The 20,314-nt window shown below is 38.6% G+C and overlaps 1 long non-coding RNA gene across 4 annotated transcripts in view; it reads right to left on the bottom strand.

Annotated features, from left to right (window-relative positions):
• LOC124160156 overlaps positions 1-20,314 on the bottom strand; it is an 83,497-nt gene that overhangs the window by 43,182 nt on the left and 20,001 nt on the right. For 2 of the 4 annotated variants that reach the window (XR_006865102.1, XR_006865100.1), the window contains exon 5: positions 18,775-19,291. The exons of the other annotated variants lie outside the window; for them this stretch is intronic. This is a non-coding gene — a long non-coding RNA (uncharacterized LOC124160156). Of the gene's footprint in view, positions 1-18,774; positions 19,292-20,314 lie in introns of those variants that run through there. 4 annotated transcript variants of the gene reach the window in all.

Here is a 20,314-nt window from a genome sequence, read left to right on the forward strand (position 1 = left end):
CAATATAGCTTGAATAACGGATACGAATAGTTTTACATTCCCGTATGCCCATTTAGTAGCCACTCTTGAGGGGAGCAATATAAATTTAATCATCACGGTAATTTGAAATTAATTCTATTATTTTTAAAAATAACATTATTTATTTTTTTCCTTATTTTGACTTCATTTAATACTTGTGAAAGCAATTCTTGGAGTGTTGGTCAACGTATGTTATGCAAAAAAGTTATAGCCAATGTTTGTGTTTATTTAGAACCGTCTTCAGGGCTCAACTGTGTACATATTTATTGATATATTATTGATATTACATTATTATTATATTTATAGATATACTATATTATGTACACAGTTACGCCCTGACGATGTTTTTTAGTAAACAAAAACGTTGGCTATTACTTTTTTGCATTACATAAGTTGACCTACACTACAAGAAATATTTTAACATAAATAAGAATTTGAGGGGAATAAATTTTAAATTTTAGAAAATTTATTATAGCCTGCAATCAGGGGCGCAGCTAGGAATTAAGGCTAGGGGGGGTTTTAGGCGCAACTTTCACTTACGGGTGTGGAGGTATTGCATACCCACCAGTGTAAGCAGGATTTGCAGGGGAGATGCGGGGGCCCTCCTCCAGAAAATAATTTAGAATAATGGCTCATAATGGCGAGTTTTACGGCTTTCTGAGGGATATTTGATTAATCCTAACACTATTTTGTAAGTAATCCTGATCCAAATAAGTAAAATGGATTAAACTTAAATATTTCTTTGAATTCTGGGGGGGTTTTATCCCCCAAAACCCCCTCCCTCGCTGCGCCGCTGTCTGGAATATAGTCATAAGTCTGATTCACACTAGGTGTCGCAGGTATAAGGTACTTATCATCCCGAGGGAACAAGAGAGATTAAGTATACCAGAACTAACACGGCGATAACTTGATGGGAGTCAATCGTAATACAAAAATTGTGTGAAAAATCCACGGAGAAAAAAATCGTTGGCCTCTGCTGTGATTCAAAGCATGATTTCCGATCGAATTATGCGTTGTTCATAATTGCTCGTTGTTCAAATAATGCTACCGAGGCGTCATATTTGTGGACAAAGGCGGACAAGGACTCCTTAGCACATGAAATCACAAGAGAACCACATCGTGTGCCTCAGCCGGAGTGCAAGGCCCGGTGCGGACGATTTGGACTGCTTGTGGCATATCGAATGCTCAGCAATCCGTACCACCTTTCCCGGTAGAGTATAAGGAAATATCCAAAAGTGGGAATAACACGTCGGTAGCTCAACCGGCTAAAGCATGTACTGGAACGGATATCGGGGGATCCTGGCTCGAAACCCGGTCAAGCGGTGAATGATGGTTTTTGTTTCTCATTGGATTTTTCGCACAATTGTCGCAATAGAGACTTGAGAACCTTACTAGATGCCCTGTTGCTGGAAGCTCTGGGCGACTCATGACTTGGAATGCTTTGCTTTCTGAGATCGCAATGCCTCCAAAGCATCTAGCAACAGGGCAAACTCATCACTGTACGGAGCAGTGGCTAAGCTAGGGGGGGAGGGGTTTTGGGGGATAAACCCCCCTCCCAAGAGCTCACAGAAATGTTTAAGTTTAATACGTTTTACTAAATTGGATTGATTTAACCAAAAGAATAGCGTAGGGATTAATAAAATACCCCTCAGAAAGCCGTATAACTCACCATTTTAAAACCATTTATCTTAAAATCCCGCAATTAATTAATATCGCACCTACCGCTTATCCTTGTGGGTATACCATACCCCACATGCCCCGGTATTACTTGTACCTTAACCTCCCCCAGCTTTAATTCATGGCTGCGCCCCGGATAGGGAGCGCTTGCCTCTAAGCCTCTGTACTTAAAAATTGGTTCTTTTTCGACCGCAACGTAATCAGTAATCTTAAGGTTCAAATAGACATCAGTTAGCCGTGCTTAAAATGTTGTTAATAATCGTTCTCCAACCTCATAATAGTGGAAATGCATACTTTTTGTAGACATTGTGCTGAATTACTACACTAAACACTTGGTAGCGCAATATACTTTTTCTGCTTAAAATTCAGTTTATTCACTAGAATATTAATCCAAAGAGTCTCCCGAGTTTCGCGGGCTGTAAAATACCGCTCCCACTAATCTTACGCCATGACGTCATAATTCAGTAGGAGTCCAAGATCCAAGCCCAGTAACGTCTTAGCTGCAGGTTTGGAAGAGCCTCGCTGCGTTTGAAGGAGAAAATGGCTGAAAGAAGGAAAAATTACATGTGGTGCATTGTTCCTCTGTGCAATAACACCCCAGAAAAAATTTTCGTCTGCATTCCCACGGAGGAAATTAGAAGGAAAGCCTCGATGCATGCCGACTGTCGGGATGAGCGTTACGGAAAAATAAGAGTATAACAAACCTTGTGCTATGTGAGCGTACTGGTAACTGGTATAGCGAACATATTCTAAGTATGTATCTTCCTCTGATTTTCTTTCCTCTTTTCCGTGATAGGATGTTGCTGCCGAAGGACACAGCGGCGGGATGAGGAGGAGGGTCCGGCCGCCGAGGGCCCTTGCCCGGAGGAGACGGTGACTCCGGGGGCGGACGTGGAAGCAGCGGACAACACAACTGAACCACCAACATCCACGTCCCCTGATCCCCCGGAGGCGGGCACACCACCTTCGCCCGCCTCACCTCCTCCTCCGGGAGAAGAACAAGATGAAGATGAGGGCCCTGCCAGGGGGAGTAGTGAGGTGCAGGACCATCCAGGGCCAAACGATCGCCTCCACCGGTCAATGCTCCGGGAAATGGAGATATTGAGAAGAGATATCGAAGACTTGGTGGCGGAGATTGACCGGCTGAAGGCGATCATTGAACATCTGCTAATACACCTAGACCTCCAGGCCATGGAACAGAGACCGCCGCGGGTCGGTCCTGGAGGTGACCAGTGATAACATCACCACCCATGGCCCGCGGTGAAGTCCGAAGTCCCACCTCATGACGTAAGTGAAGGAGGGGGTCAGGAACCCTTCCCCAAATACTTGCATAAAATTTTACACTATCCAGATTGCTTTTAGGCTTCGTATTTTTTCTTCTTTGTTGCAATGGTGCAGGGGCGCAGCTAGGACTTACTACTAGGGGGGGTTTATGGGCACAACTAATACTGGGGTTTCTGGGGGTGTGGAATACCCCCCTGGGTAAGCGGGAGGTGCGGGGGCACTCCTTCAGGAAATTTTCGATATAAATGGTTCAAAATGGTGAGTTTTACTGCTTTCGGAGAGATGTTTTATTAACATTTGCTCTATTCTGTAAGAAATGTTAATCCATTTAAGTAAAATGGATTAAACTCAAAAAACATTTCCGAGCTCTGGGGGGGTTTTATCCCCCAAGACCCACCCCCTCGCTGCGCCACTGCAACGGTGGATATATTTAAGATCCTTGGTGACTATAGCCCACCACCCATTGCGTTCACACACAGGGGCGGATCCAGGATTTCTTTCTGGGAGGGACACAAGGATACCTTGTTATACAAAACGAACGAAATGATAATGGGACCGTATTAAAAATCTAGCATATTTTTAAGGGTCTGGGGGGGGCACGTGCCCCCGTGCCCACCCCCTGGATCCGCCTATGTTCACACATACACTAGATAAAATGAAAACTTTTGGAAGTACCTCTTTCCACGAAATTATTTATTTATCTTTCCTGCTAATATTACCTACCAAAGCAAATTAATAAGCAAATGAACATATTTTTAATGGCAAGAACATACTTCTGTTAACAGCTTATGAAAATCCTTAATGACAAATGTAATTACAGTCAACGCACATATTATTCATTTTTGAGTGACATTTTCTTTAATGTTAAGATATGATAGAGTTTTAACATTAATCAATAAATGAGGTTTATCTTCAATTATGTATATTCACTATTTCAGGGCAAGAACACCTAAGCCATCTCCCTGCTACGTGGGCGGCCAACCACCCAGAGGTAAAAGAACCTTACACTCATTTCATTTGAAATTGTTGCAGATTTGTCCAACAAAGAGTATTCATCCCCCTCTTTAAGATTGCTAAAACACACATGTTCTTTCAGCTATTATAATATGGATCATACTACCCCAATTAAACAGTGTAACCTCCTTTTTTTGCCGCCTCCCCTCCCCTATTACACTTGTACTGACGAATGGGCCTCGACCAGCATAACGAAGAGCAAAGTGGAAGGGCCTGCGACAAAAAGAGGACATTATTTCTAAATGTCCCTGCTCATTCCTCAATATCTATTTTGGCATGTATTCTGCTGTAATCCTTACTTAGAACATTTAAAACCCTAGCAAAGAGGATAACTGCAGGCAGACGGAACCCACATAGTATTATGTGTAGGGATGGTCGAATCAGATACAAATATCCGCAGATATTGCCCCTCATCGGATACATCGGATCCAAAGTCGCAGAAGACATAGGATCTAGATGCAAAAATTTAAATAATAGATTCAGTGAATTCAACTCCCCACAAGGCTGGAAAGAGTTCCGAACCTCTCTTCGACTGCAACGTGGCATGCAATTCTTGTCCTACTCATGAACTGTTTTGCTTGAAAACTCTCGCAGAGGCTACGTAGGAGAATTTCAGCAGTGGAAAATAAAAAAGGCAAAATACGAATGGCACATATTGTGACTCTTCCCATAAGATTAAACATTCATCAGGGGAATCTCAGCGTCAGTAACTTGAAAATGCATTTTGATTCAAAAATTTCCGATCGGAAAGATTCTGCTCCGAAAATCAAGGATCCGAAAAAAATCCTGGATTGGCCCATCCCTAATTATGTGTGTTCCGTAATGCTGTTTACTTGTGGTTAATGTGGGTATTAATAATCCTGCTCACGACAGTGCCCTGCGAGGTGCCTCCGGTATACATCATTGCTTCCTGCCTGAGAGAAGGCTTTGCCGCTTTGACTGTGATGCCCCTAAGAAGCGCCTGTATTGCCTTATGGTTGAACAGTCCCAGCATGCAAAAAAACATTCACTCAAAGTGCCTATCAATTTCCAAGGGTACATGTGTCTTATCATCATTATAAAGGCTAATTTCACATGCATTTTATCATTCTACTCGAAAAAATAACCAGGAGCAATAACATATGTGTTATGAGTGGAGCAGATGATCCGAAATTGATCTTAAGCTGGCTCATGATGAATATCATTTAAATTGTTTTTTTTCCTTTCAGCCATAACACCTGGCCACTCATCCCGCTGAGAAATTAGGGGAATGACACCTGCCCCAGGCCTGCAGCACATCATCAAAACGGTATGAGATTTGTTCGCATTATCATTTTTCCACATACATATGTATACATATATTCCATATTCCAGCATCGCAAAAACCATAAACTGGCTCAGGGACTATAATTTGGAACTCACTCCGGATTTACCTTGAGTCTTTGCATCAGCACTCAACGTATTCAAGAAAAGGCATATGAATATGTATTAAACTGAATAACTAATCCAGGACTATGTGGATGGATTCAAAGAAATACGTAGTACAGAGTATATTTTCATCACAGATGGACCCATTCAGTTTTTCAATCTCAGTCCTAACGGAGTTCCTTCATTAGAACGAGAACTTTTATGTTGCATGGGCATACCCAGCGGATGGATAGGAGGGGCCTCTGATTTCCTTCATGCATTTTACCACCTTCTGATGGAAAAAGCATGTAATTATCCATCCCCTTGAAAGAAACCGAGTGGATATGGGTTTTTTACATATTTTTCACTTCGATCGTGTGCATAAGCTCAAATTTCCAAAATGTAACGACACCGGTGGTGTCATGACAAAATGTTAACCCTTCTGCGGGGAACTATCGCTTACTCTCTGGGAATCTACCTACGTCACATGCAGCAAAAGCACTGAGCACACGGCAGGGAAAAAAGAAGAAAAAACTCCCTTTCCCAACTCTACTTACATGTTTTACTGAAAATCTTGTCTGCTACCAGTGTTTGAGATAGCCAATATATGTACAGCCATCTAATGGTCATTGCTTGTTTTGGGGTAATCCGCTGATGACATCATTAAAACTTAGTCATTGATAGTTAAATACAGATAACATCCTTACGGAATTATGTATTTCATTCAAAAGTATTAACAAGTAAATAGAATAAGTAGCAAAAAAGGAATAACCTCAAGGAAAATGCTGTATCTTTCCAGACACTGGATCAGGTCTATCGTGGAAAACTGAAGGTCAATAGTCAATAATATGGGATGTCAATAATATGGCCTCTATTCCCAAAGGAAAATTGCTCAGTGAATGTGCTAGAACAAATTCCACAACGAGTAAAGTAAGTTACCCATCACAAATAAAAATATCAACTTATATTAAATTAACATGATCCACTGAAATGTACCCTGTAGGCCGAATAATTCATAATTGATATTCAACTATGTATGCTGGTTTTAGGTGATGCCTACTCAGTGGCACCGATTCCATGGGGCCTGAGGGGGCCCGAGCCCCCTCAAAGATTCGTTAGGGGGGGCGGAGCCCCCTCAACAATTCAAGAAAATAATTAAGTTGTATTATGCTTTGTTAAATTACAACAATATATTGGTATTTTCCCATGTTTGACGATACCTTTTAAAATATATTCAATAATATTTTAAAACAATAATTTTAGTAAAGGTAGTAAGCAGGTTAACTGAAAACAAGTGGTGTGAATAATGATAGTGTTACGGTGCTGGGACACACTGGGAATTTAAACTCTTCCCGCGGTAAGACCCCCAACATGGGCCCCCCCAATATTTTTTATAAGTCGGTGCCCCTGTGCCTACTTGACCTTTCATTTGTCCGTTTGAAAATTTGGTTGATATGGTATTCTTGACTGGACCAATTAATTTTCATAATTGCATTCATGATATAAGATGAATTTCAATAATACATTACACATGCCATCCTTTTTTCTCATTTCATGTGCCAGGCACGAGACATGTACGCAGGTAATATATGATCAATTCCTAAATTCCAATAGGTAAACTAAAATTGAACCATAAAAAATTTTTACACATTTATTTAAAAAAATATAAATGAGTTTAGAATCATGAGCATTTTCATTCTCAAGTAGTTCTGCAAGTAGTCTTCATCACAGGCTCCAGCCTGGCACTGAGGAAGATTGTTCATGGTGCTCTATCACCCCTAGATCAGTGGTATGCATTTATAATTGTCATAATTTTAGTTTGGCATCAGCTACTCTATGTTTTTTATAGTCGAGTTGGTAGTAAATAGGTAATTCCTTTCAAGACTCAAGCACATCATCTTTCATTTTCATTCAGGGGTGTACTAAGCCAAAACAGCACACAATATCCATCAGATGTCTAAATACGGTTGATAATAAGGCCAACAATGTTGTAAGGATGTTGTTTGGTGTATTCATTGCTGATTTTGAACTTTATTGAAGCAAACCATTGTCATCATTTAATGGTAGATAATTTCTTCTCAAACCATGGGCGTACCCAGCGAGGGGCAGGAGGGGGCAGCCACCCTCCCCATGAAATCAAAAATCGCCAAAGTCTTTAAGAAAATCAGACCGGATTGAATGGAAAGTTTTCAACAATTTTTCTTTAATATCAGTTTAAATCATGCAACTAAAGTTTTTTTCAGGCAAATAATTTGAAAAACTATTAAAGCACTGTTATAATTTGTCTTAAAATGTTGGTTTCACTCACCTTTTCCAATGAAAAATGTAAAATGCTACAACTTGAATGACCATGGCTTGCCCTACTCCCCTATTTTTGATGCTGGGTATGCTTTTGCCTGAAAAAAATTAATCAAATAACACTAGACTGTAAAAAATTATTTTTTTGAGCCCTGATACCATTTCTGGTGATTCTTCCGTAAAATGACATACTGAATCAAAATATGACATCTGTTTTCCTCCATCACCCACCATTTTTGGGGGAAGTCCATCCTCAAACTTTCCTCATTTTGCTATGATTTGGAGGAATGAAAAGGATTCTATAGCATTTATATTTCTTATTAGGTTTTTGAGAGGTACAAAGTTCTAAAAGATGATCATTTATGGTAAGGAGATAGATTTGGGGGGATTAGTAAACAGTCTCCATTTTTCAGGGTCTCATGGAATTAAATGCTTAATTTGCAAGTCATTTCACCGAAGAAGCATAACAAAAAATAACTACAATGAAGCTTCACAAACTTCAGACCATCTCGGTGGGAGTGGGTTCGAGTCCTGCCTGGGTAGGTTGCCCCTACCCAAGGCATGGTTGTGTGTGAAAGTCATTGGTTGATGTTATTTCCCCCATTATGTAAAAGGCCTTAAATGAGCTGTTTTTGGGGCGATGTAAACAAATAAAATAAATAAATATAACAACCTTTGTCATATTGTTTTGAGAAACTTCATATGCATAAAACCTTAGGCTCAAAAAAAGTAATTCATCAAAACTTGAGGAAGAAGAACAATTTTACTTTTTTGCGAACACTATAAAGAAATACATATTCAGCTGTAACAATATCAGGGAAGGAATAGAATTTGCAAATGAGAATATTATATCCTTCTTTCTTTTTCGTCTCGTAGCAGCCATTACAATGTTACCTTACTTCTAAAACTCTCTTTTCTTTTTTACCTTAGTTTACCGCGGGATTTATTTCATTTTTCTTGTTACTTCCATTTTTTAATTAGCATCATACCCAATTTCAGGTCCCATATAATCTGTTTAATAGAAGTACCTATTGTAGTAAATCATCCATTCAAAAAAGTTTGTATTTGTTTTTGTACATTCAAACTATTTTTTGCATTGAAAGCAATGGTATATTATTTCTCCATTACATTTTCTCGTAGATTGGAAGACATCCAAAGGAATGATCCATTTTCTTCATTGATAATGCATTATATGCCTGTGAACCAGTTGGATGTATTCCTGCCTGAATCAATGAAGGTTGCCTCTACTTGCAATAGTGCATCCAAAGAGAATGATTTTTGTGAATGACATTGCCCCTTTTTCCCTCTGAAGATCAAGGTGAAGATGATGAGTTGCAAGTAGTCCAGGCTCCAGTCTGGCACAGAAAAAGATTGTTCATGGTGGTTTATCAACCGCTGATCTCAGTGGTATTAATGCCTACTTCTCATAATTTTCATCCCATGCCAATTACTGTACGTTATTTTTATTAGAGTAGTATGTACGTGATTTCTTCAATATGCAAGCACATCATTTTTTACTTTCATTCAGGGGTGTACTTAACGATATTGAATCGAACCAATGCCACCTCTTAATATGGAATAATTTGCTCAGCTACCATTAATTTATGAATGATCACTGCCTTTTAAGCAACAATTACCTGAACAAAATATTTTGCAGAAACATATACTTTATCTCTAGTACCTAATAGGGTAGTTTCCAATTATTATTTTATTGCCTAAATGGAAAGATTATTACTCCTGGAGTACGAATTTCTTACTCTCAGATTTTCAAATGACGATATCTATTTTTCGAGACAAAATGAAAAGTGAAAATTTTCAAGCGTGCAAAAAAGCGACCGCTAAGTAGGAATGATGGGAAAAAGTCTGTGTGACGTATTTCTGGTTTCCCTGCCGCCTTGTAAGGTGACCTTAGATAGCAGGTAGACGAGTACCCTGCTAGCTGGTAGCGCTTGGCTAAAATAAAGATTACTATTCCCCTATCAAATGATGTTAATTTTCAGAACTTAGGTATTTTTAATGTGTGATTAATAAGAGATGTTCCCTGAGCTCTGTGACTCATGCATGCATTGGTAATCTCAGACGATGTAAAACTCTTATCTACTCGTATAGAAACTAGGTCCCTGTGACGTCACGACTTACACTAATACTTTTTGTCATCATAATAAATTACGTTGCTGTTCTTCCCTGTCGCCTGTTCATTTCCTTGTAGTACATCAGACTAAACATGTATGCGTTGTGCAATGAGACACAGAATATCTGGTTAACTGTTTTGAAATAGTTGAATCCAAAATTATTTTTCTATTTAAAGGTAAACATGATGTACTAGCTATAGCAAAATTACTACTTACATGATACTGCTACTGGGACTTGATTCCTGGTAACAGCTTTCATGGAACAGGTAATTCAATGGTTCATCATTCCCTTTTGAAAAAATGTAATACATATGAATCACAGTTTTTGGGAATTCCTCCGCATTGTGTTGTTCAAGACAGTTTTTCCAGTCATCCTGCTCTCGTCTTGAGGTCGGAAGTTGTGATGCATAAATTTTACCATCTTACATAGGAACTTTAGGGATATTAGGTCGCTTCTGATTGGTTGGATCTCAGGTGGGCTCTGATTGGTCAATGATACTGAAGATCCTTTTCCATGTGTTGGCTAATGTGTAGCCGTCTTCTCTGTTGCAGTTCTCAGGATGCTTAGTTATCTTTATAGCTTCTGGGATTAGCCTATGATAGTAACAGCTTTCATTACGCAGGATTTAAGCTTGCTGAAATCCGCAGTGTGGCAGGGTTCTGACTACACGTGTTCCGAGACGGCGGAACTGCTTTTCCTCCGTGGCGTGTTCATGTTCCCTTCATGCTGGTTTAGATATTTTGGTACCTCTGACCCCAAGGCGCCAGCAGGATGGCTGGAGATACTGTTGTCCCCTATGTACAACTCAACGTGGAGGAACGTCTGAAAGCCGAGACTGATATGGCGAAATGCCATGCAAACCTCACATATAAATGGAATACACGTGTCTAAAATGCACAAATAGAAAAGCAGGTACAGAATGTTTCTGATAGAAATAACTACATTATTGAATGAATCGATGATTGAATAGGAAATAGTTTTCAGGCCAGTAATATAGCTCTATCAATTTTGGTATACCATTCCTCTATAAAGTTTTTAACGATACTGTCATACTAATATCCTTTTTTCATTTCTCTCTCATGTCATTTTAGATACTCTGCAGGTGTATGCAGATTCTTATCCTCCTCACTTCTGAAGGACCACCCCCTTCCAGAATTGTTGAGGCTGTCTCCCCTCCAGTAGCAGCTGAATTTATTTTTTCATCATTCCTTCATTCGGTGCAATCGAAAGGGAAGTAGCTGATTCGGTGTAATCGACCCTCTGCTGTCTGTAATTTTGGCATTTTTTGTGTTCCTGAGCAAATCCAAAATCCAATTTCCTAGTAGGCTTGGGCGAAAGATTGGAATCATTGCTTCGTCCTACTCATCGTGTCACTGAGGAAGAAACTTGGCTTAAATAGCCGAGCATTCTATGATTCATCATGAAGGGCTGTTTTTTGAATGGTAATTAGTTTTCTGGTAAGTAAAAAGGTTCACCCAATTTTGGTGAGTTAAGTTAACCTCTTATTAGGTTTTACTATATATCCATCCAAGAACTATCATGTATTTTTTTTATATCGTTTTCTTTTGGATACTCTCTAGTTGTGTGCAGAATCATATTCTCCCCACTGCTGAAGAGATCTTGAAGACTGCCAAGAATTTTTAAGATGTCTATATACTCCAGTGGAAGCTGTATTTTTTCTTTCTGTTGTTGCTTCTTTCAACCCAATCTGAAGGAGATTAGTGGAGCTGGTGGGCTGGACCATTGATGGCTGTAATGTTGGCATTTACTGATACTCCTAATGAATCCAAAATCCCATTTGCGAGCAGTCTTAGGAGAAAGATTGGAATGGTTGCTGCCTCCTACTCATCAAGTCAGCGGAAAAAAGAATCAAGATGAAGTGACAACAATATTAGTTTAAAGTATTTTAGGCTGTTTTTTGGGCAACCCAACTGCCTCTAGGAACGTTGGCACCATTTCATCTGCAGATAACCCAATATTTTCATGAGTTGTGTTATCACTATGATAACCTTGAGTTGAGAATATTCTCACACTATTGTTTGCTATGTGAGTTATTCCGAGCTTGTCTTTATTTATATATGTAAAAAATGTATTTTATATCCAAAAACATATCTTGTTCTCAGATAGTCTCATGTCAACTCTGTGCCCTTATTGTGAGTTCTATGTGTTAGGCATTGAATTTACTGACGGGTCTACCTAGGATTGATATGTGTTAGCTCTTGATCCTGAAGAAAATCATTATCCTGAGTACCCACATTTTTTCATGTAAAATATGTGATGCCTACATTAGTTTATGAGTAAGAATATTTTCCAAATTAGTCATTTGTTATTTCCCCTAATGATAATATGATACCGGTGTATTGATAGACTCATATGCCCATAATGAAACCCAACGATAATTTGGATGTCAAGTTCTAGTAAATATCCAATATGAACTGCTCTTAAATAATCTGATTTTACACCATCTCCCCGAAATGACACTACCATGTCCTAAATTAATCTACATTAGAACCCTTTACTTACGTTATCGGAATTATACGTTTTCCCGCAAATTGCGAGTTTTTTTCTGGGTCCCATCATATTTCCTATCTCTCTAACGTAAATGGAACCCTGTATTATGCCGTGTTTTTTTCGTTTTCCCGCCATGTGTATCACGACGTGCCGACTGGAAAAAATATATACAGACTAAAACAATTAATCGCCCATATCAGGCCTTAAAAATTGTCTTTTGGCTTCCTTTCGCGCATTTGTATTTAAAAATACAAAAGATACATACGTAATGAGAACTATTTTCGGGAAGAATTTGAATGTGGCGGGACACAACGCCACTAGCGTCGGAAAATTGAACTACGTCATCTTGTTTTCTGCCAGCGGCGAAAAGATTCTCGATATGAAAGTAATTGTTTTGAGCAATCCAGCTATGTAATAATTATAACGTAAGAACTCCTGAAGGAATGTTGGCAATAATCATGTAGTCTATAATTTGATACGAGAGTTTGAAAGGAAACCAGACGTGATGAAACGCGTTAAATGCCGGAAATATAAAACTTGACCGACTATTGGGATCATTTGCGCTGACTTCATTCACAGTTGCGAAGAAATTATGGGTTAAATTATTGCTTTAAAAAACTTATTTAAACTTGAACTACCCCATTCAAATCGCATTGTATCGCAAACTATTGTAACTTTAAAAAATTTTGAAGTCGCACCACAGTTTGTGCTACTTGATCACCAAGGAGTAGTTCAGATACTCGTGTGCTTCCAAGTTACCCTCAATTAGTACGGAAAATAGAATTTATTCTGTTTGAAAATGGAAATTCGAGGTGTGAAATATATGTGAATAATTCCAGGTAAGAAGAATTAGAACTAATTCTTAAAGAGTAGTTATTAGTTTCTAGATCATCAAGTGTCCTTGCAAATGGTGTCATCTAAAGGCCTGTTAACGTAGTACATAAACCCGTGCGAGTTAATGTCTAAAATGAACGCGTAAATGAACACGAATATACAACGTGTGTTCACCCAACCTGTGCGAATGCATGAACCGATAATTGAACCTGTTAAAATTTATTTCATGCATTCATAGTCGGATTTAGGGGAGTGCACGAGCCCCACCTCCCCAGATGCTTAAAAACTAGACAAATTTTGAATGCCGTTATCATAGCGGATCTAAGGGGGGTGGGGGACCCTCAAAAAAAATGCAAGATATTTAATGCGGTCCCGTTATCATTGCGTTCGTTTTGTATTACGAAGTATTCTTGAGCCCCCCCCCCCCAGAACAAAATCCTGGATACGGCCTTGCTTGTGCCCCCCAGAAAGAAATCCATTTAATCCAATATTAATAACTTTGATACAAAAATAAAGAGAATTTCGTAAAGTCATTATTATATCTTGTTTTTAATCTCAAGACAAGATCGTTTGCCTGTCAGGCCCTCTGTGCCTGAAAAGAAAGAAAAATGGAGAAATAAAAATACTGATGTGCGCCAAATTATTACGTTTAATTCGTTATGATATTTATTCCAGTCGTTTCTAACATTCCCATGAGAAAATGTTTAAACAATGCTTAGTGCAGTACAGGTATCAGTGCCCCTCTCACGATGAATGCATATTGTTCTATATATTAGTATTTATTAGTATTTTAGACACACTAATACGCGCATTCATCATTCCTAAGCATTTTCTTGGGATATATATTATACTACAGATTTATACGCGTCTCATCATACGAGAAATAGAAATACTGATGTGCGCCAAATTATTACGTTTAATTCGTTACGATATTTATTCCAGTCGTTTGTAACATTTCCCTAAGAAAATGTTTAAATAATGCTTAATGCATTACAGGTATCAGTAAATAATTAACACATTTCTTCGTGCTCATTGAAAGTTAGAATATCTAAATAGTAATCATAAATATATTTTCGGTAATTAAGAAACCTTCGGAAATATTAATTACTTGACTTGCTTGCCCCTTTCTTACCATTTCAAGGCCAAATCAGTATGTTTTACCTTTCACCCTTTCACTGAGAGGTCAAACTAAGTCTTTCTCGAATGTGTTCCAGCAATTCACCGCTTTACAAGACTCAATTTTGATTGCGCCTTCGCACGTACGTCAAATTGCGCAATTCCGTGAACCGTGTAAAACGGCCTTAACAGAGTTTCAATGCATTCACAGCGTATTCTCGTGATTCCGAACCTTCACTCGACTTCAAGAATACACTCGCAAACACGAGAAATTGAAAGCGAAAAGTGTAGATTCAATGTCCTTAAATCAGGTCTTTCGTTTAGATAAACATATATGCAGATCCGTTATCACAGTATGGTATACGACGTGCAACGTAATCCGTGGATAATGTTTCATCACGTTTGACCTTATCAATCACATTGTAATTTATGTTGTAATATACGAGTTCACTAGTGGAATTATGGCGACTTTGCTCAAGGTGATGATCAAACTTTGTTGCGATCGTCAAAATGCGTAGCTTTGACTAATACACAACGATAGAGAAACTCCAATGTGTTTATGAGCGTTAATGGTGTCTCATTTTTTGTTAGGTGATTATTTAAACCAATACAATTAGCAGAAATCGTTGCAAAATGACGGTCAAAGTCATCTCCATGCAGAAGAGGTACCGAACAGTATCCACTGCCAATACGTCAATTCGGGCGTTCAACTTCACGGGTCACAGTATTGTGCTCGCGAATGGACACAGGAGATTCTGGACCGCCAGATGCTCTTGGAGACACGCCATGCCTAAATATACCACACCTATGTCGTTCAAAATGTACTCGCGAGGCAATATTATGAGCGTAACTTGTACAATGACCATCACGAAGGCGAATAATACTATTTATTTACGCTTATTGTACAAATTACGATTGAAAATAGTCATCGAAAATCAGAATAAAATTTGGAAATTAATATATGCATAACACTTACATTGATAAACATTCATAATGATGCATTGAAATGGATTTATGCATAACTAATACAAATAATTTGTTGGCATTGTAACTCTATTACAATTACTAAAAAATTTGAAATTCCCTTTTAAATATATTCGGACCCCCGAGATATGACGCTTTATGCACGTCATCCTGCCAGGCATTCGTTCCGTGCGTGAGGTGAGGCAACATTTCTTCCGTGATTTACTGCGCATTTGTACATTTTTGGAACGCCGATTTCGATGCTCTTTCATAAATTTTACCTAGTAATGCCGTTTTAGAGGAGCACGAAATTACCTAGGCAATAAAGGTATTAATTACTCATCATTGCGTAGAATTGCGCCAATGCAGGAAACGAAATTTGAAAGTAGTCTTTTTTGTAATCTCACGTCTATGCATTCTCGCAGGCGTTCCAGCAATTCACAGTGCAATTTTGACTGAGCCTTCGTACACAAATCGGATAGTGCAAGTACTTGCACCATGTAAAACGGTCTTCAGAAAACATCAAAAATTTCAAATGATTGTTTTCAAGTGAAATTGAATACAATAATCGGATGGGATTTGAATGCCAGTGCAATGAGATGACCGTCCCAAGAACGATTTTTCTCAAGATACGTAACACTCGCACTAGTGCACTTCGAAGCGGCACAGTCGAGGTAGATATAAAATGTATTACTTCATGTGATAAAATTGCGGTCCGAAGTCTCTTGCGTCAATTCGCGAGCCCCATTAGGTATACATATGAAGGTATCATACAATTTCATAAGTTGTGTAAAGGTATAATTCAAGGAATGCAAGGCCGCAGCCAGAAAATATTTTCGGGGGGGGGGGGGTGGGGGGGGGGTTAATGGAATAGTAGACCGTTTTCGCAGCAGAATCCTGGGGGTCAGGGAACGGAGAGTAAAGAAGGTATAAGAGTCTCAGCTGGTGTCTTTCTGGTAGGTCTTTTTGCATGAGTCTCAGGAAAACAACTCACTTTTTCGAGACTTGAACGCTTTTAATAGAAGCATGGTCTTCGATCGTATCCAAAGAAAACGAAATGAACTTCAATGAAACGTGCACTTTCCTCGGCTGAAAAACCTACAACGTCTTCACCATAGACCATTTGAGAATCGGCGTCTTGAAGCAAAACATAATAACGGTGAATGCTGAGCGTTAAAACCCATCTAAACACGGCTAATCCAACTCCCGACGCGCGGAGACAAACCCTGCCGTGCGATCGAAAATCGATGTCATTTCCGGCGACGCAAACTTATTTCAAAGATAACTGCATAAGCACCTCAATAAATCGTAAGAAAATGCTCTCATATAAGCTACTCCGCGTTACTTTGCCGAAAACCCATTTGAAAGTCTACCTAAATGTAAAACTTTGTCGAAAAACAGTGTCCGCCATTTTGTAACTGCACGGTAACCATTTATCGATGATACTCTTTAAGATTACGGAAAATTAAAGAAACAATCCTATGCCAACAGATTATGTGTTTTTTTATTCCGCAAGAATCCACCCATAACTTCACCATTGTAAGCGGAACATCTTGAGTTCGCAGAGACGTGAAACCGGATGGTAATGCTATTCTGATCCCCATGCATAGAGAGTGCGTGGGAGTGATGCTGCCATCAGCACCTTCCGGGAAGCCGCAGGCCACGTGTGGAAAAGGCAGCGGGCAGTCGGCGGAAAGTACTCATGTGTAAAGGCCGCAGGCCATGTGTGCGACGCACGGTGTGTGATTGATAATAAATACCTTCACTAAATGAGTTGATTTCAATAATTCCTCTGGAGTGCCAACCCAATAGAAGCCACGCGCTAACACCATCTACTTACTTTGGAAGGTTTTCAGAGAAAATTGAAGATGGGCGATTTTAAGAAAATTTGTTCACGTTTGAGCCTCTGTATCTCAGTAACGGATGGGATCTATGTGAAATAAAGTACACATCTATAAATTTCAATTATTTTAGAGTATAACTGCAAAGTTTCAAGTTAATAACTAAAACAAAAGCCATTTTGTAATTTTGTCCTGCTTTTTCCGATTTCCGCCCGACGCGTCGGGTCTAGCACATTGCTGAAAGGCTTTTCCATTGCGTTTCGGGGAAGTTTTTTTCGATATTCCGTTTTAGGCACTTTGACCGTTTTGCCTAGTACTAGATAAAATTTCCAATCTATTTTATGATTTCAATTGCATTTCGAATAGGCTGAACCTGGCAAGAATGATCCAAAGCTAACTAAATTCAGAATCGATTTTCAGCTATTTGCGCAGTGCCAGGTTAGATTTTTTAATTAAATATTTAAATAATTTTTTATTGTCATTTCAAGTGCTGAACAGACTTGTAAAAATTAAATTGACTAAGTAATCGTCATATCTTCGAATCTAAAGCTATGAATTTCACTCTCGAGCGAGCGCGCTATAACCCGTATTAAGTACGCCAATATCAAGGATTTCAACATTGTACGTAAATTCTGGGTTAGAATGGCCTCGTCCATTATTAAAATGTACTTTGACGGTCTATAGTGCGCTTTATCAAAGCTCGACGAAGTATTGTAGCTAATTTATGTTTCAGATCGGCAAGAGGAACCGACACCCGTGGCGCCCTCTAATTGTAAGTACGCCGCACGACCGGCCGTGTACATCGTTCATCGCTTTTCTTGAATGGTCTCGTGTATTCATACAATGTAATTTTCACTATCTGCAGCGTGATTTTTTAAAGTAAAAATTATTGTTGAAAAATGTTTTTAGAATCGCAAGAGGGACCCGAATTCGGTGGCGTATAAATTACGCCGCGCGACCGAGCGTGTACCACCTCTACCACCAGTGTACCCTTTCTATCAATATCAGCTATAAATGAACAAGCTTAAATGAACTAATTTCTACAATTAATGATAAATTTTAACAATAATCGAGAGTTATCATATAAATGGATCTATCGCGGACAAAGTACGCCACGCGCCCGGTCTTGTAAAAATATCAGGCGCGTCCGCTCGACAGTTAACAAATCCAAACACAAATATCTACATACCTTCACATGTACCTGCCACTAAAGATTCGTGATGCCTTTTTCAAACTTTTCTATCTCCGAAACGGCTTGATTTATTTAATACAGTGCTCTAAAAATAGAATTCCAAATTGAAATACATACCGATTCATATATTAAACTGCTTGATATTAATAAATTGATAGGTATCTTACACTCCCTGATAAAAATGAACTCCAACATGGTGGGTAAAAGAAGGGTACTAGCCTTCATGGTGGGTAGTTACCCTTGCACAACCTACGCCCTACCCACGATTAAGGGTAAGGGATCAGTAGAAAAATCCTTCGTCTACCCTTCCTTGGAACTCCTTTCCTTACCATCCGTGTACCCTTCCTCTACCCACCATTAAGGGTAAGGGAAGGATAGAAAAATCCTTCGTCTACCCTACCTTGGAACTCCTTCCCTTACCATCCGTGTACCTTTCCTCTACCCATCATTAAGGGCAAGGGAAGGGTATAGGACTATCTTTCGTCTACCCTTCCATGGAACTCATACTAAAGGTTTATAGGGCCTTTTATTTTATTATTCATTTGGGAACCATATATTTAGCGATATTTTTACCATTTTTTTAGCCTTGTTTATGGGCCATGGCCTTTGTGAATTTTTCTTATTCACTCCATCTGGTACCAGTTATTATAACCTCTCATTGATTGCAACCATTTCACCATGCATTTATTTTTCACCCTTCGAGTCTATTTTTACTCTTTGCATTTGTTATAATCGAATGACGTCACCATCGATGGAGATCTCATGTGCCATTGTACCTTGTTTCATACCACGTGTTATTTGTGTGTAAATGTGAATTCATGTGTAATAGACGGATACATTCAACAACGGGACATTGCACAAAAATATCAATCATCAGCTATAAACTCCTAGCGATGAAGAGCCTATCACTTCCCCCATTGAAGCCTCTTCTTGTATTTTCTTTGCTGCCGATGATTCGAATTTCTTCATTTGGTGATTTCACTCTTCGTTGCTCAAAAGAAACTTTTTTCCGTTCACTGTCATTCTGTAAAAAAATAAGAGAATTCACATTAGTATGCGAGTCCGAAATAACCCATGAAAATTAAATTAAAGGTCCGCATAACATGAAAGCCTTCTAAACTGTTGCAAAGGACACTAAGGATAACAAAAGACACTTGCTTAGGCTAACAAAAGTTACGTTAGTTGTCCCGACGTAATAGATACGTTGAAAGTAAAATCTACAGGCTATGATAAATTAGATTACTCCTGTAAGTATAGAGTAATTACCAAAATATGTCATTTAATATATGTAGTTGTACATTTTACACACTATTTATCTATTTATAAATTGAAATTAGGTCAATCTTTGATTGGATAAGGTTCTATTCCATTTAGCGAAAATAGTTTTAAAGTAAAGGCCATTGGCAAACAAAGGTCATGTGAAAATACAAAATTTACAAAAATGTCATTCCCATACATTGGTCTTCTCATTTATGATCAGTAAAACAGTTACCAAACACAATAATTGATAATTAGAATAAATGTCAAAAAAATGTGTAGTTCATTGAAAATTGATTACCATGTTATGGTTACCATGTTATTGATTACTCGGCTTGGTTAACATTCCAAGTTGCTTTGAGCCGCGTGCGTGTTAAAGATGATTATTCGATGTACTTTAATAAATATTTCCTTCAGATAATAGATTAAGGCAAAAAATTACACCCTTTATTCATTGCATAAGCACTTAGTAGTCAAAATACGCATCCAAAATATATATCCCACTACATGCAACATGTGCTGATCTAATGAGAATAAAATGTTCTAAAATTTCAATCCACTAAGAGATGAATTTAAAGTTCCAGTCTAAGGTTTATCGAGAAAATGTACTACGATGTCCATTACGTCTTAAATTATACAACGTGTCATTGATTAAGTCACACTTTGTAAATCATACAATAAAGGCCTTAGGCTTTATGAACCCTTGTTGCATACGTAAATTAAAAATATACGGATAAATTGTCTGTGAATATCATTATAAAAGCGATATGTACGCCATATATTGATAATT

Source organism: Ischnura elegans, chromosome 6 (assembly GCF_921293095.1).
Source record: "Ischnura elegans chromosome 6, ioIscEleg1.1, whole genome shotgun sequence".
In the NCBI taxonomy this organism is placed as follows: Eukaryota; Metazoa; Arthropoda; class Insecta; order Odonata; family Coenagrionidae; genus Ischnura; species Ischnura elegans.